This window comes from Mus caroli, chromosome 8 (genome assembly GCF_900094665.2).
Source record: "Mus caroli chromosome 8, CAROLI_EIJ_v1.1, whole genome shotgun sequence".
NCBI lineage: Eukaryota > Metazoa > Chordata > Mammalia > Rodentia > Muridae > Mus > Mus caroli.
The window spans coordinates 73,809,553-73,827,463 of NC_034577.1; the positions used below are offsets into that span (position 1 = coordinate 73,809,553).

The 17,911-nt window shown below is 40.2% G+C and overlaps 1 protein-coding gene across 10 annotated transcripts in view; it reads right to left on the reverse strand.

Annotated features, from left to right (window-relative positions):
* Il15 (interleukin 15) overlaps positions 1-13,019 on the reverse strand; it is a 73,894-nt gene extending 60,875 nt beyond the window's left edge. For 5 of the 10 annotated variants that reach the window (XM_029480483.1, XM_029480482.1, XM_029480477.1 and 2 more), the window contains exon 1: positions 12,548-12,771. The gene's annotated coding sequence lies outside the window, so the exon portion shown is untranslated. The other 5 variants (XM_029480478.1, XM_029480479.1, XM_021170486.2 and 2 more) reach the window with 5 other exon arrangements.
* Between the last annotated feature and the right edge of the window lie 4,892 nt (positions 13,020-17,911).

Below are 17,911 nucleotides of genomic sequence, written 5' to 3' on the forward strand. Positions count from 1 at the left end.
TTTCTGAGTTCGAGGCCAGCCTGGTCTACAAAGTGAGTTCCAGGACAGCCAGGGCTACACAGAGAAACCCTGTCTCGAAAACAAACAAACAAACAAATAAATAAATAAATAAATAAATAAATAAATAAATAAATAAATAGAATGTACTGACAGGGGGTTTGTTCAGTCTTCAAACCACAATTTATCATGGAGAATTGTTGTGTCCCTGGAGATGTTGTATGATCTGTACTAATGTATTATGCTAGCTAGTGACAATTTACTGTTGAAAAATATCATAAACTTACTCTCTAGTAAACTTGTTGAACTCTCTAGTAAGTTTTAGTAATTTGTTGTTTTACATAGCTTTCATATATAAATTATGGAAGTTTACATTCTCCTAGTCACATTTTTATGAAAACTACTAGCAAATAATAGTCTTCGTATGAAGAATGCAGAATCTAAAGTGAGACCTGAGTTCAAACCCATTCTATCACCTTCTAAATGACAGCTCTGAACAGACTATTTGAGTCATATGTGTCAGGGATAAAAACCAGACACACAGGAGAAGGAGATGTTGGATGAACCAGTACATTCCTAACAAGGGCAGCATGTCCTGATGCCTGTCTGTGAAGGAAAACAATGTATTTAAAGTCAGTCATTCTACACCAATGGTACTCAACTCTAGATTGACAGCTAGTAACTGCCCCATTAGATAATACATCTCTTGAGAGTTTCATGATTACTGTCTCTCACATAACTTGGCAGAGAACCATACACAAAGAGAGTTATCAGTAAATAGGCACTTTTGTTCAGCAGAACTGCCCTGATGCTAGTCTTCCAGAACTAAAATCCACAGCTTGGAGGACCTAGTTGGTAAATAACAGTGGCTGGGGTTAAGAAAGGCCAAGGTTAGTAAGATAAGTACATTCGTGCCAAGTCAAACAAGACCTCAGCAAAATTATGTCTCATGTTTCCTCACAAGCCACCACAAGGGCATTGCTTTACAAGAGTTAACATCTAAAACTATAAACTATAGATTTGTAAATCATCATTGGACTCACACTGTGACATTATAATTCTAAGATGATATATTTAATCTTTTATATTCTTGTGAGAAGAGGCAGTAGATGAATTGCATGTCAACAGCAAGCCTAGTTTTGTAAACTTCCCTTATCCTTTTCTGTTGAATTGTTTCTAAAATACTTGGCAATGAGAATTAAGAAAACCAAAAGAGCCCTGTTTGAATGAATTTAGAGATTAGGGTTTGCTGTATTTCAATTTCCTTTCATTTATGAAAGCATTTTCTTTGTAATTGCAAACTTACCCACTCTATAATAAAATGTGGCATAAAATATTAAACAGCCCTGGGTTGGTTCTATTATGTATTCTATATTCTAAAACATTCACATTTCTAATAATGAATCCAAGTATTCTGCCTGCATCCTGGGTCAAATTATGCTCCTAGGGGGATTTTAGTTCACTTCTTCATCCTAAAAGTAAGGAATACACTGAGATATCTCAAAAGCCATATGATCTAAGTAGGGATAATTCATACTGATCAAAACTAGATAAATACATTTCCTCAGACACTTAGTTTTCTTTACACTCAACAAGGGGTGTCTTAGAGGCAGCACAAATAACATTTATAAAGCTCCATAATCTTAGAGGCAAGGTGGCAGGCATTCAAGGATTCACTGCTTCCCTCATGTCAGTCCTTCTGACTCCATTATTGCAGCTCTGAGAATTCTCCATGCCTGAGAAGCTTCATAAATACGTTTCCATTAAACTGAGTATTACTGAAGCTTTATTCCATACGTATAGTTCCGAATCAAACAATTCAACAAATAAAAAATATACACTAATAACTCAATTATCCTTGAAATGGTTCTTCTTTCTTTTCCCAATTGTTTTTATACTTGGGATGCATGTGTCTAGTTGGTTGGCTGGTTGGTTAATTGGTTGGCTGGTTGGTTGGGTGGTTGACTAGATGGATGGCTTTTGAACACAGGGTCTTACCAAGGTAGCCTAGGCTGACCTTAAACTCAGCATCCTTCTTCCTCCATCTACCAGTACTGAAATTGCTTGGTGAGTTCATAAAGGTAGAATGCTGACAAATTTCTAGGAGCAAGACAGGAGACTGGTATAAATTTTGATTTTGCATAGAAACATTTATACAAGAAGTGACTTTTTAAAGACATACATGTGAAGATAGGCACTGGGTAGATAGAAAAGTTTTTCAGAAGACAGCAAGCAGCGCAAGTTTGACAGGCAAGCAAAAATATGTGACGCTTAACCTTTTTTCTTGAAGATCTCAGAAAAGAACAAGGCTTTCCCAAAGTCTTCACTGAGCATTGCTTCTCCCAGGGTAACCAGCTCTGTGACAATCCATTGTGTATATGACCTGACTCCTGAATAACAGTCTCACAATTGGCCATAATTGATAATTTTTTACTTGCTAATTTACAGGTTATGCTCTTAGTCATTTGATCAATAGGCTAGTACTCCAACTGACTAATATTTTCAATTGTGTAACCCACTTTTATTACAGTCTTGAGATTCCAAAATTAGTATCTCCTTTTCTTATTTTAGGTGTAACCAAGATCTATCTATCCCTGGCACCTTTAATTTTCCTATCTGTCAGGATTAATCCCCAACTCTTGTCTCATGTCTCCTGGTGACTCAAATCTTGTCAAGAGTTAGAATACAGATCATATATTCTAGGAATTCAGCATTACTGAACCGGCAACTGAAGCAAACAATTTAATGGATAACTAAGATGTTAATAAGTAGATTCTCTTTGAAAATACCTCTGTTTTCTTTCTCTCACTAGTTTATATTGTTCAATTAGTTGATTGGTTGTTTGGATGGGTGGTTGTTAGATGGTTTTCAAAAACAAAAACTTATGCTGTAGCTCAGACTGGCCTTGACCTCAACATCTTCTTGTCTCTGCCTGTTGAGGTCTGAAATTGCCAGGTATGGGCAACCATGCCAAGTCTTTACTATTTTTTTAGTCTGTTGGTATTCCTTAGTAGCAATGTATCATTCATTCATTCATTCATTCATTGAATTTCTAATAGAAACTACCATATGCCAGAAACAACAAATGACAGAGCTGTGTCAATGAGGAAAATAATAAAAATATATGTTCCACTATAGTTTACATTGTAACAGAAGAAAAGAATTGTTCACAAGTTATTAAATCAAGCATATACACGTCCAGAGTTCCTTTTTATGAACATAAGAAACACTTATGAAAACTGAAACTTTCTCTGTATCAGTTAATTCAACATGAATTGAGCAGATATACGTCTCTATAAACTGCATTTAGTTCATTTTTGAATTGGTATCTGAATGTTTTATTGCTGCCATTTGCTCCATCAGATATTGTTTAACTTTTAAAACCTGGAAGCCTGTATTTCTAATCATATTTGACCCTCTAAGTTTCAGACCAAGTATTACAAAGTTGCATTGTATTAGATAACAGCAGAGATGTAGAGAAGCTGTGAGGTAACGGTTGTTGTTGGGCATGCAATTTGAAGACTGGTGATAACAGAAAACTTCAATGTAAATGGGGTACTCAAATCAAGCCCCAAAGGAGGAGGTAAAGGAGAATGGACATATCTCAGATAAGAGAAGTCTAGGCAAAAATAAAATAACAGAAACTTCAAAGGTGCTTGGGTAAGAACATAGAATGATGTTTAATAAGCAGAAACACTGTCTGTGTTAGCAAATCAGTGAACCAAAAAAAGGGAATAGAAGAGATCCTAAGCACACCAGTCATTATAACTGAATTTGGATTTCACCTAGAGGAGAAAACAGAGGAAGATTCTGAAAAGAACAGTAGTGTGTCCCAAGTTTTTAATTTTTTTTCTTTTTTACAATACCACCCTTTGTAAAATATAATTTCTAGAAATAGCTAACACAAAGCAGTGGCTTCCAGCCTGTGAATGTCTATGCCAGTCTACTTGTCAAAAAAATGACGTCTATGTCCTCTGATCTTGAGGCTGGCCTTATGAGTTCTTTTTCCCACAAGAAGGAAACAAGTATGGCAGTCAGAACTGAATGTTTTGTCCTTAAGTGTTGGCAGGTTCTACTTCCTGTCTTATGGGAGTTCAAGATTATATAAAGTGGACATGGGCTCCAACCCTTAACCCAGAAGATTTCTGCAAGTGATTCTCACTAACAAAAAACACCATTAGTAGGTATATTTACCACACGTAACAGGAGGCATCATGCCAAGCAGTAGATGACCAACACAAAATGAACTCAGTGGAATTGTTGTACTCATCTTACATTTTTGGGCATTTTTTCATCTTAATTGGCTTTTGTTTATGTAGTATGGTTTCTGATGTTGTGTTTTTATGGGTCCTGTGTGTGTCTGTGTTTCTTATGGTTTTACTTTTAAGACTTATGGTGTTTTTGTTGGTTTGCCTGTCTGTTTGCTTTGTAAGGCAAGAAATAATAGGCTTAGTGTTGGTGGGAATGGAGGTGGAATGGATCTGGGAGGATTCAGGGGAGGGGAAATCAGGATATATCCTCAAACCCCTGGGTGTAAGAAAGTTACACCCAGCCAGAGGGAAAGTCTTGTGAAAGACAACTAAGTCACACAAGCAACAGCACAAGAAACAGATATGAAGTGCCATAATCCTGTGTCCACCAATGTCTTGGGCCATAATGAACACAGCCCTGCTCAAAGGGTGCTGGCATTGATAGATATTACTGAAGGAACAAAATGGACTTTTGAAAGTGACAATTGGCTGCATTTAGGTGCTAAGATTAAGTATAGGACCAGAAAAATAAGAGAATTTCAAGCTGACTGTAATGGACCATACTGGTAAATACAGCACAGGAGAGGCAGAAGAGGTAAATGACAAATCAAGACCAGACTATAGCAAGTTCCAAGACAGTGTGGCACTTTATCCCAAAAACAATATATTTGACTACTTAGAAATGAAACTTGTCCTTGCTTGTCTAGGCATCAACAAATTTTCAAAGGAACACATAGTCTTGGGGCAAAGATCAAATCCAGGGTTCATTAGAACAACCTACTCTCAGGTTATAGATTATACGACTTGTGTATCTGAATCTCTCATTAAGACCTGAGAAAGTTTTAAGGTCATGTCTTGCAGATCTGACCAGGCAGTCTAAAGGTTACATAGTACCATATTGGTTCTTCTATAGTGTTCAGATTCACAGACAAAGAGGAACCAGTCTTGGGGGTGATGTGAATATTGTCTCTTAATGGAATGAATCTCAATAAAACTCAAAGGAAACCTCAACATTTAAAAGATATTTAAACATAAAAGAAAAACAAACAAGCAAATGAAAAGAATAACAGCTATATAAAAGAATGTCTCTAACTCTAACAGCAGGAAGTATACAACTTAATTGAAAATGTGTTGCTATGGAAAAAAGAGGAAGGGTCCAAGAAGGAGCCAAATATCCAAAAGGTGAAGATAAAGGACAAGAAACCTATCCTCTGGTATTCACCCCTCAAGTTGGTAGTATTAACCTGGGAGAGCAGAGCCTAAAAATGAGGCAGAAAAAAAGTCCTGTACAATATCCAACTTTATTCAGAATATCAGAATAAGTTTATGTTCTAAGGATTTAAAAAGAGTCACCTGAGAAAAGTGTCCAATTACTAGAATAAGCCACAGGTGGTAAAAATATCTTTTTCCATAGAGACATACGAATGACAACAGCTGAAGTAAACTGTCCTATCTGCGGCACCTTAGAGGAGAATGAAGAAACATTCTGAGAATTCTGTGTTGTGAAGAAACTGAGGTCACAGGACACATGTCTTGTTTCCTTGGAGTTTTCTCACATGTGCTCAGAATTCCCCTCACAGAACTCCATTCTTGGACTGGGTTCTGATTCTCTGGGAATAAGCCTGAACTTTTATAGGCCTACTTTCTGCTTTGAGGGTAAAGAGAACTAAGGAAACAGGACTAACTGAGTTTTGAACTGCTAGGAACCAGCAGCTATCACTGCCCTTTTTTTTCTCAGTTTTCAATGGCACTGTCTATTGTAATTCTCCTGTTCATATCATCTCACTCTACACTGCAGGCAAGAGAAAGTCGCTGTATATTTAGGCCAGAGAAACAAACAGCACCAGAAAAAGTGTATCCATAATTTAAAGATGTAATTTAAAATCTTCAAGTCTGAGCTACAGACGGCAATATAATAAGCCATGGGGTGAGAAGTGGCAAAGTGGCAAAGTCCATCATTGCTATCATTGAGATATTGAATATTATGGCTAAGTCAGTGTCTGCATGAGAAAAACAAATTAAATATAACTCACACTGACTTACACATTGGTTATCTATACAACTTAAAAAATGGAATTGTCACCAAGTAACATAGGAAGGACTATGGGGACAGGTGGATTATGGAGTAAAGTTGAGAATCCAACATGTTAAACATGTACTCAGGGATGATGGGTAGGCTTCGAATAGGAGTCTGGAGTTCACATGGTAAATCATGACTAGACACACAAATTTATGAATCACCAGCATATGAAAGCAGTAAAACCAGTGAGCCTGGATGAGATCACCAGGAGAGGATTCCCAGGTTAGACACCAGCTCTCAACTACTGGTTGAGAAGTAAACAACTAGTAAAAGAATGAAATGGTAGCTGGTGAGGTAGTAGGAAGACACAGATGGGGATAGAGTAGGAAAGGGCCCATGGGAAGAGAAGCAAGAACTACCCCCATGGAGTTAACCACTACTACATTCTTGGACTCTTTAACAAGAAGTACATTTTTAGGGAAGAAGTGGGCATATGTTGGTTGCAGTTTCCTCCAAGACTCAAACCTTTTATCCTCTAGAGAAGCTCCTTAAGTCACAAATTAAACAACTCAAAATTGCTTCAGGAAGTCCCTGAAACTTAGAAGACTCACTAGGCCCTTCCCACACCGGGTAAAGAATCAAGACTGCTGAGCTTTAGTCTCAGAAAAGCCAAGTTGCAAAGACAGAGGACTCTGAGATTAGACCAGCTGCCTAGAAGGATCAGAAATCAGACATGCTGCCCACAAGAGTCTCAGGTCAACCTAATCACCTGGAAAGGGGGCACACTTTAACTTTTTGAGCTGCGGGCAGGCTGTGCAGTGTGCTCTAGGTTTCCAGGTTTGATGAGCTGTCACCTATGCTGAAGTGGGCTTTGATGATGCAGCTGGCTTTGAGTTATTTCTGCTCTCATAAGTAATTCTCACTCATAGTTCTGTAAGTAACTCAATTTTAAAAGTTGGACTTTGGTTGTTATGGTGGTTTGTATATTCTTGGCCCAGGAAGTGGCACTATTAGGATGTGTAGCCTTGTTAAAGTAAGTGTGGCCCTGTTGCAGTAATTGTGTCACTGTGGGGGTGGGCTTTGAGACCCTCCTCCTAGGTCAGTCTCCTGTTTGCCTTCAGAACAAGATGTAGAACTCTCAGCTCCTCTAGTGCCATGCCTGCCTAGATGTTGCCATGCTCTTGCCTTGAGGATAATGGACTGAACCTCTGAACCTATAAACCAGCTCCAATTAGTATTGTCCCTTATAAGAGTTGCCTTGGTCATGGTGTCTCTTCACATCAGCGAAACCCTAACTTAGACAGAGTTATCCCTAGTTTTGTAGGTTGTGGGCTTCATATATAGGGTGAATAATGGTGTGTGTGTGTGTGTGTGTGTGTGTGTGTGTGTGTGTGTGTGGTCTTGTATCTCTTCAAGAAAAGCCTTCTCACACAGCAGCATAAAATTCTGGTTTGTTCAAAAGAATCTAAGAATAGAGAAATCTCAGATACATTTTTTTTCTATATGGTGGGATAAATGACAGATATAGTGAGAAGGAATATAATAAAAATATTAGGCTATGTATTTCTTAATAGGAGGAATTAGAGCAGAGGCATGATGGCAGGAGCTCGATCTATAAGACATGATAAGGAAGCATTGCCCATTCAAGCCATGCATACATTCAGTTCCACTGATCACCAGGAGACCCTCCACTGCAACCAAAGTAGGTCCATTACAGCTCCCACTCTGCCCAGTTAGAAAGAAGCCCAGGGGAGGGGTGAAATTAGATCAGGCATTTCCCTGAGCACAGTATCACTTGACAAAGAGGAGTAAGGCACAATAACTAAAGGAACTAAAAACCCACACTCACTATATGTAGAAGGGATTTGACAGATGAGCCTGGTTCTCCTTTCCTGATGCCTGAGGAATGACCCCCAACACACACACACACACACACACACACACACACACACACACACACACCTATAACCCTTTCCCAACATAAATACAAAATACAATTGAAAAAAACCATACATTCATACATTTATGAAGATTTTCAGCAGAGAGACAGTTCCTTGATCGCCTCAAAGCTTGGTCATGGTTTCTCAAAAGCTGTCACGTCTTTTACAGTTCAAGTGGAAAGTTCAAGAGTAAGCTGTCCATCTATAACTGTGACTCAATGTTATTGGCCACCAACAACATTGCCAGGGCCTCTTTCTGTTCACAACAATGAGTTCAGCTCCCTTCCCCCACCAATCCTGTGGTCATTTCTTCCCTGTGCCCCACCCTTGACCATTTTCAGTTTCTATTTCTTCATTTGGCAAAATAATTTTTATCGTCATCCTAATGTGGTCTGTGACCTCTCAAGAAGACAGAAGAGATCAACATTTGGAAAAAAACACCCATATTTTACACTCAGGTACATAGATCACCATCATACTGTATAGTTCTGTGCCCTGTAGTGGGATAAAACACTTAAACACACATGCACACAAACACTCCAGTCTCCAGCCAGAGAATGTGTATGAACACTGATAATCAAATGGCTCAAGTAACCTCACTTTGCTGATTCTGACCTCAGCCACTGGACTCCTTAATTTTCTTTTGACTTTTATCATCATGGTGTATGTCTGCATGGTGGCGGTGACAGGCTCATGTGGCATGGCACATATGCAAGTGAGGTCAGAGGACAACTTTATGGAATGAGTTCTCTTTGCACCTTTGAACTCAGGTCACCAGGCTTATGTAGCCAGCTCCTTTACTCACTGGCCAAGCCACCTCACTGGTCCAAAAGGGATAACATTGTTTAATATACAGCAAAACAATCACTCAAATGATGGCCAGTGTCTGCTTCCTGGCAGAGATGGTTTTGTGTGTGTGTGTGTGTGTGTGTTTCCTTTCTAGCCATATTAAACACAAAGAACATGACACCTACAAAATGAGCATTGGTAAGAGTGAGCCTTAAGCTCAGCAGCAGATCCCACTCCCCTCAAGAGGGAACAGCAGCACCACCTTTTACCGTTTTCCTTTCGGTACAGTAGGAATAGACATGGAATGGCACTAGAATTCAACAGGACTATGCCTAGGACAAGCTGGCATGGTGCCTTCCTCTTAGTACTTTCAGCTTCACACTAGGCTCCTTCTGAACATGTTGTTTTACTTCAATATGTTAGGATTTCTAGGCTAACGTTGATTTTTCCATCCACTGTAATCCAAAAACAATTGCAAATAGCCCTTCTATCTCCTGACAGCTGCTAACATATTCACAAACACACATATACAAATCTATAGGATATATCAATATATGTATAAATGCATATGTAATTTTGATATTAGTTAACTGAAACACCATAAAATAATTCTTCATCGATGGCATGCCATTTCTCCCTAACAACACTCACTTTTACTCAACACCCTGATAGATTTTTTTCCTCCCACCAGTGCAAAGGCAAGCACAAGCCTCACACAATGCTGAGTTGCAGCCTTGGGTATGATGTAATGGGAGATTCTTCTCCTCCTATCTCTCTTTGAGTCCTAGCTTCCTGTGTGGATGGATGGAGTGACAAGCAGAGAGATTCAGATACAGAAGTCAATCCAGATTTACCCATTATGAGTCATTATTTTAAAAAACTGATACATATTAGGCAGCTATTCCCATTCAGAGATCATTAATTTCTCTAAGGGATCAAATTCATACAGATATTATGTGATTATAATCCTTAAACATATAATTAATAATATCAGCTATAAAAGTAATTAGAAGCCAAGATTCTAGCAACATTGGTCCAAAATAAATTAGTAACTGTCACTGTCAAAACTGTGGGAAAACTGTTGAATAGGACATTCTTTCATTTTTATCAGCATTGCAATCTTAGCTCAGTCTGGGGTGGAAGAGGTTAATCCTCCCAAGACCTGTTTCCCTGCAGAAGTCATTGAGTTACTCTAGCAAATGTGCCATACACACAAATATTTATAAACAGATGTCTAGTATGACACTCTCTAAACACGCGTGTACTTAGAACAATATTGGGGGGTTAGAATTTAAGTTGTTGACTGTTATTTATGTAACAGGCTGTGGGATGAAGACATTATTTCCTGGGTTGTGGTTAACCAGCATTCAGAAGAAAAGTTACATAAACAGAGACCAGATTCTAAACGTTTTAAAGCCTTGGGTCAAATATCCATTTATAAAAGCTGATTGGTGTTACAAATAGTTCCCTCAGGAAAATCCACAGAGCTCCTTTTTTTTAACTTTCCTAAAATCACAGAGCAGCAGCACACCTCTGCTGCAGTGCTTCCCAAGGTCAAAATTCTGCTTCCAAATTATTTCAATAACCTTAAGCCATTTTGCTAAAAATCTTCAAAATTAGTTTATAAAAAAAATCTGGCCGGGCGTGGTGGCGCACGCCTTTAATCCCAGCACTCGGGAGGCAGAGGCAGGAGGATTTCTGAGTTCGAGGCCAGCCTGGTCTACAAAGTGAGTTTCAGGACAGCCAGGGCTATACAGAGAAACCCTGTCTCGAAAAACAAACCAAAAAAGAAAGAAAACAAAAAAATCTGTGTCATTGACAAATGTTATATTATGCAATATAGCCACAGACACTTCTTGGAATTAAAACAAGATTTAACTAAGAAAGCACCATCGTATTTTTCCTTTAACCCACCAGCAATCTGCAGGAAAATTCCAAGAAGCAGCTTCCCACCGCACTGTGGACTGCCCCTGCCCGCCAATCAGCAGCCAGCAGTAATATCTAAACTACTAGATACCTGTCAGGGATCTGAACTAGGGAAAACCTGCCCCCCTATCATGTTGCAAAACAGATCACAAGGCAAGAGGACCCATTAGAGTGAGAATGGGACTGCCAACTCCCAGAAGGGAAAAGGGGAAGCATAAAGACCAGGGGAGAAGCAGACACATTTATAACAAACCTGAAGCAATTTCTGACCCTTCCACATTTTAAGTAAAACTCCGGAGTTTATTTATTTATTTTTATTCTAAAAGCCTAAAATAACTATAGTTTTGTCTCTACTCCTTTATTAATATTGATGTTCCTTCTTGGGTCGCTTCTCTCTTATCAATCCCTCTAAACTTCCTTTAAGAAATCCTTTAAATTTTAGTGAGTATTCAATGTTGATAAGGATCTAACTTGAGGCAGCAATCTTAGTAATCTGTTTATTTACCAGCTCAGACTGGAGAGTCCTGGCAGGTCAATGGGGCCTCCCTGGCGCCACCAATGAGAGTATCAGAAATCAATTTAAAATCACCAGTGGAAAGTAGCTGCTGCCAATCACCTCATTTCCATTTCAGCTTCTGCGGGACTCTGTCTTTGGTTCTGTCTGGAACCTGTCAGGACGCTGCCTGGTTCTGTCTGGAACCTGGATCATTAACAATGTTTGGACATTAACATAATCTTAAATGCAGGGGGAGGGGCTATAGACATTCTTTTGAGCTTTCCATTCTTGCAACTTTGCACTCTCCAACGCACTTGAAAGAGTTAGCTGGGTTTTCAGATAAAGCCCGCTTGAGTGAGGAGTTTATTTCAGGACAATCTTCCCCCTTGCTTCCCTTCAATCTGGTATTTCTGACAGACAACTGCTTTGATTAAGCCTTGAGCTAAGCTGTTGCTAATACAGACGCAGACCTATGGCCATCCCTGCACATTTATTTCCCTAGAAAACGCATCTTCAACAAGGAAAAGGTGAGTAATTTTTGCAAAGGGAGAGAGGAGAGAGAGAGAGAGAGAGAGAGAGAGAGAGAGAGAGAGAGAGAGAGAGAGAGAGAAAGTCCATAGCAGCCATCCATTCTCCATTCGCCGGGGCCAGAAGTTTGGAAGAATGTGGCAAGCAGAGTTAGTACCTTTCCTGACCTCTCTGAGCTCTGTTAGATGTGGAACTCAGCCTTCCAAACACAGCAGGATCCGGTCTTCATCCAACTGCAACTGGGCGGGGGCAGTCCTGCCCTGGCAAGGTCCCTGCAGCGCGTAAGGAGATGCACTGCAAGTCTTTGGGCGCAGAGAATTGGGAGAGACTCGCAGGAGGACCCGCAAGCTGCCCTACTCTGCAAGGGGAGGATGGAGAAGAGAACTCCGGAGAAGAGTGGCTGGACAGAAGGAGAAACACTCTGCATACAGTGCATTGAAGTCTTGGTCAAGAGGGCGGGGCGGCTTGGCCGGCAGCTGGAGGGGAGAAGGGTGCCTGAGCAGAGCCAGAGCTGGGAGGGGCCCGGGGCGTAGGCTTTCGGGAAAAAAAAAATTCCATTGTTGATCCACCACCACCAGCACTACCACCTCCCATTCTGTACCTCCATCGGGTTCTGGTTGAAGAGTGCAGGATGCAGAGCAGCAGCCAGCGCGAGCAATCCAGGCACAAGGAGCGAATCAGTTGGGGTTTCCCTGGTTTCCCCCAGTGCTTTCCAGCCGGGGAGTCCCAACCCCAGCTAACAGAAAAGTGAAAGAGAAAGAGCCCAAGCTGAGGCGGAGATCAACACCCTGGGGAGGTTGCGGGAGGAGCACATGGTCCCGGCCACCTTACCAGGTGCCCACATGATTCTGCCACTGCCAGGTCCCCAGGGTGCAGAACCTGAAGGGCAACTGAGAGCAGTCTCCTCCCCCTGGGCAGTTGGCCACAGCCTCTGTGTGTCCTGGAATGCCTGTGCCTCTGTGAAGTTTCAAGGAGTTGGCCTGAGTTCACAGGTTGCTTGCATCTACAGCAACTGCATTGCTGGGAGGCAGTTTGGCTTCCCCCAAAGAAGCCCGGAGGAGATCTGGACAGAGCCTGCACCGGGAGGAAACGGAAAAGGACCTTGGTTCTGGAATGGGCGGTCCTCCAAAACAACCCTTGACCTGCTGCAGAGTCTGGAAGAGGGAAGTTTCTTTCTGAACTCTTACCAGGAGGTGCCTGGGCACTGTTTGGGAACAGTAAACTTCCACTAAATTGACCCCTCTTGGGTCATTTTTCCAACCTAATTTGTAGCTGAATATAAAACATTGCACATGTCTTTTGACTGGAAACAAGGCGTGGGTAAGGTTGGAAATTGGGAGCGATTACAGTGAGGAGGAGTTAGCCATGCCAACTTTGTGTCTATTCCAGACAGCCGGAGAGCCCGGAGTCCCAGCTTTGGCATTCAGATGAATCATTGAAAAGACTCAGTGGCTTGTGGTTCCCAAAGCTTTTAAGGAAGCCAGGAGAAAACGATAAGGCCCTTGGCACCTAGTTAAACACAACTATGTTCTGTGTTTTTGTGTATTACATAAAAAATGAAAAAAACTAGAATATTTGAACGACTAATTATTTACTGTGTGTGACATTCTACATAAAATCATTGTAATGGGAAGTTTGTTCTCACACACTTATCTTGTATCCCTTCAAGGTTTATATTTGAAACAATAATGCACGTTTTGGTAACAATCACACCAAAATTTACTTATAATAAAAATCGTGAAAATATGTATTTTACAACCATTTAAAATTTTACTACCATTATAAATTATATTTAAAGAAATATAAAAATCTGACTGGAGATATTGCTCAGCAGTTCAAGAGCTTGTTGTTCTTGCAGAGGTCTGGACTTCCATTCTCAGGACCATACTAAGATGATCCACTAACAGCTATAACTCCTGTTCCAGAGAATCCAACAGCATTGGTCTCCTGAGGGACCTGTACTTACACACACACACACACACACATACACGCATACACTCACACACACGTGTGCACACACACTCGCACACATTCAAATACATTTTTAAAATCAATATTCTTTTTGTACAGGACAATGCAGTGAATTGTCTTGAACAGCTTCAATGAGTTTCAAACCCAACCACTTTTCCATTTCACACTGAAGCCCTGCTTTGTGAAATGAGCATGCACTATGAAAATAGGCCAGAAGCTGGACTGAATTCCATCACAATGATGTACTAGCTGTGAACATCTTAGTATGTGAGTGACATAGAGGTGAGCAAGTAGGTCAATATCTCATGCCTCAACTTGAACCAATACAGAGCTCTGTGTACTCTTGCAAGGTGATTCCTTTCGCATCTCTCCAGATCACCCTATGTCTCCTGTGTGCTGTTCAACTGGTAGAGGAATCACATGACCATCAATAAGACACTTCATGGACTACACCCAGTACCTCCATACAGGACTGGTTGCTACTTTGGCCAGAACACACAATGCATTCCAGTCGTCCTCTTCTGTTCACGTGCTCTAACTGAGGCAGCTGCTTTTAGCAGAAGTTCACCAGCCCTAGGATCCAGACCCTGCTGGTCATCCTTAGGACTGATCAGGCATCCCTACCTAAAAATACACTTTTATACCATGAAGTATTAAACATTCTGAGCCACCAAGTATTAAATATTCTGAGCTACTGGAGAATTTTCATAATACTTAGGAAACTTAGAGTGTGCTTTCTTCACGAGATGAACTATACAGAGCACTCTACGTATATGAAAAACAATTACCTGGCTTCTAACTGCTGATCCCACTTCAGATATATACAGTAGGTTTCAAAATAAGATGGCAAATGGTATATGAGGCATTTATGCATTTGTGGTAAGAATAATGCTGATGACAATGAAGTCGATTGGAGCATTGTTGCCATGGGGTTCATTGTCCTACTATTGCCTCTCAAACATGCAGGGTGAATTTGTTTTCTTAATTACAAATATAAGAGGAATTTTTAAATGACTCACACGTGCCCACAGTCCAGTGACATTCACTGTGTGGCATAATTTGTTTTCGTTGCATTCCACTCCAACAGAACTTTAATATATATAGTTTGTACTTTCACTTGCCACAGGCACATTGGGAAGATATTGAAAATCACTCACACCAATGAACAAGTAAATTCCACCACATAAATTAAAAGAAAGACAAAGATTGATGGAATAATCTTGAAATTGCCTCAAGAAAACTTTGACAATTACAATGGGAGAAGGGATGAGGACAAACTAACTAAACTCATAGAAGAGGCCATGGCAGTCATTTTCAAAGAATGAACAAGAACACCAGAGTTTGGGAAGTTAAATAAAACATATGCTGATTTCCCGAAGATTAACTTTGCTGTATTTAAAATAAATAACTAGATGGGTATCATGGCTCATACCCACTTGCTGGTGTTTAGAATTCTGAAACCGTGGGGAGTGACAATTCTAGAATTTTGATTTCTTTAAAATAAATCACAGAAATATAAGAATATGTTTTCATTTTAATCCCAAAGTGTGGTGATGTGGGGCTGCTGACAGTCTGAAGCAGTTAACAATGATTTACCTCCTGCTCTAGCAGAGGTGTGGTTTTGCCAGCTGCAGATAGTTTCTATGATTGTATGAAGACATTTGGAATTTTGGCAACTTTTCAGAGGGTATATAAATTCTAGAACCCTGATAGGCAGACTCAGTGGTCATTGGTTGTGATTTGTCAGTAGTCATGCTCAAAGAAAAAAATAAATTAGAATCAAGGAGATCTCTCTTTCTCTCTCTCTCTCTCTCTCTCTCTCTCTCTCTCTCTCTCTCTCTCTCTCTCTCTCTCTCTGCCTCTCCTCTCCCCTCTCCTTCTTTCTATCTAGTGATAGATGGTAGAACCTGGGGTATGAAGTGTGAAAAAATGAAGAACCCACAAAGTAGCAAAAACCAGATGCAATCAAAGAAGAAACAAGAAGAAACTAGATTCACAGATAATCTCTCTCCTTCATTCTCTCTTATGTAGTGATAGGGGTTGAAACCAGGGAAACAAAGAGTGGGAAAAAGAGGAACTCAAAGTAGTTAAGACCAGCGGCAGACAAGAGTTCAAGGTGTACATGGGTTACAGAATGAGATTCTGCAAAAGAAAGAAAGAAAGAAAGGAAGGAAGAAAGAAAGAAGAAAAGAAAAAAGAAAAACTGAAAAAGAAAGAAAAAAAGAACAAGAGAAGAGAAAATGTAAAAGAAAAGAAATTGAAATAACTTTTTCAATAGATTTTTCTAGTCAAAGAGAAGTTAAATGCTAACCTGTGAGATCAGAGATCTGATGAATGCAGCCTGTAGCAGTGGCCTCATTCACAGCCCCTAGGGTAAGTAACATGGCAGGAATTCATTGGTCCTTTGGTCTTTGGAAAGGGGCTTGTTTCCTCTCAAATTGCCTTGAAAGATATGGAAAGTGTGCAGACCCTAAGATGCAATGATCCTCCCTCTCCCTGTGTCCCTCCCTCCCTCTCTTCCTCCTTCATAGTGAGGAATTACATTTGTTTGTCAAGGGCTGTGAGGGCTGAACTATGCTAGCCACTGCATTTGTAGATCTTACACAGTGGTTCTAGGCCCGTGTTATTTTTAATTATTTTTAGTTTGATCTCACACAGTAATGGGGTATGTACAGTATGAAATTCGATGCACTCACACAAGTAAGAACAGGTGTGAACACACTTGTGCTCACAGCAGTCAGCAGCACTCCAAGATAACATCATCAGAGCCTTCATTTTGTAAGAATTAAATCAAGGCTGAGGTAGAATTTTCTGCATTTGTTTCTCTCTTCCTGATTTTTGTCTTTAGTTTGTTTGTTTGTTTTGTTTGTTTTGTTTTTTAATGCTAGGGTAGATAGATTTTTTTTCCATTCACCTCAGATTACATTACAGTTGACTGATACATAGTATCCTGCACTTATTAAGCAGTCTGGCTTGAAAACAGACCTGTATGCTCAGCTACTTCCAGACTGGTTACCACAGTCTACAGCTTCTGAAACACACACTGGAGAAGAAATCATCTAGAGCCTCTCAGGTAAGATCTCTGAAGGAGTTTAGTCCCCAGGAGGGAGGATGCTTATCATCTGCTTGGTTTCTGCCTGCTGAGCGCTCTGTGTTTCTGTAATGAAAGTGTCCCAAGTATTGCAGCCCTGCTATAAACATAGGCCATTTGAATAAAGTGATTTGACAGCTGGCTGGCAGAGAGCTGATGGAAAGTAAAAACCACAAGTTGCTGCTAGTTCTTAATAAGGATGGGCAACTGTGTTGAACTGTAGTGTCTGGGTGTATCCATAGCAAAATAAGAGAAGATGCCTGATTCAAGGTAGAGATGAATAAGCACTAGAACCTATTTCATATCTCAAAATGCATGTAAGGCTAAATGAAATGCTTAAATCCTATTTAAGAAGAAACAAGAAGTGAATTCATTTGTAATAGACCTATTCTGAACAGGCTTCAGTACCCCGGAGCTCTTGTCTCTAGCTGCATATGTATCAAAAGATGGCCTAGTCGGCCATCACTGGAAAGAGAGGCCCATTGGACTTGCAAACTTTATATGCCCCAGTACAGGGGAATGCCAGGGCCAAAAAGGGGGAGTGGGTGGTTAGGGGAGTGGGGGTAGGTGGGTATGGGGGACTTTTGGGATAGTATTGGAAATGTAAATGAGATACCTAATTAAAAAAAATTAAAAAAAAAAGAAAAAAAAGTTGACCTTCTCAATCAGAATCTAAAACAAAACTCGTAAATTGCCTGTGTTAGATTCATCACTTGAGAGTCTAAAGAGGCAATAGAATATATTGTTATTGTTGACATGTAGTACTCTATTTCACATGTACTTGCTAACAGTGATAAAGACACATGAAATTATTATATGACTCTCATTCCATTTACTTATCAGCTGAGTGTGGAGAGGAGAGTACATGCCAGGCACACATGTGGAAGGCAGCAGAAGAACACA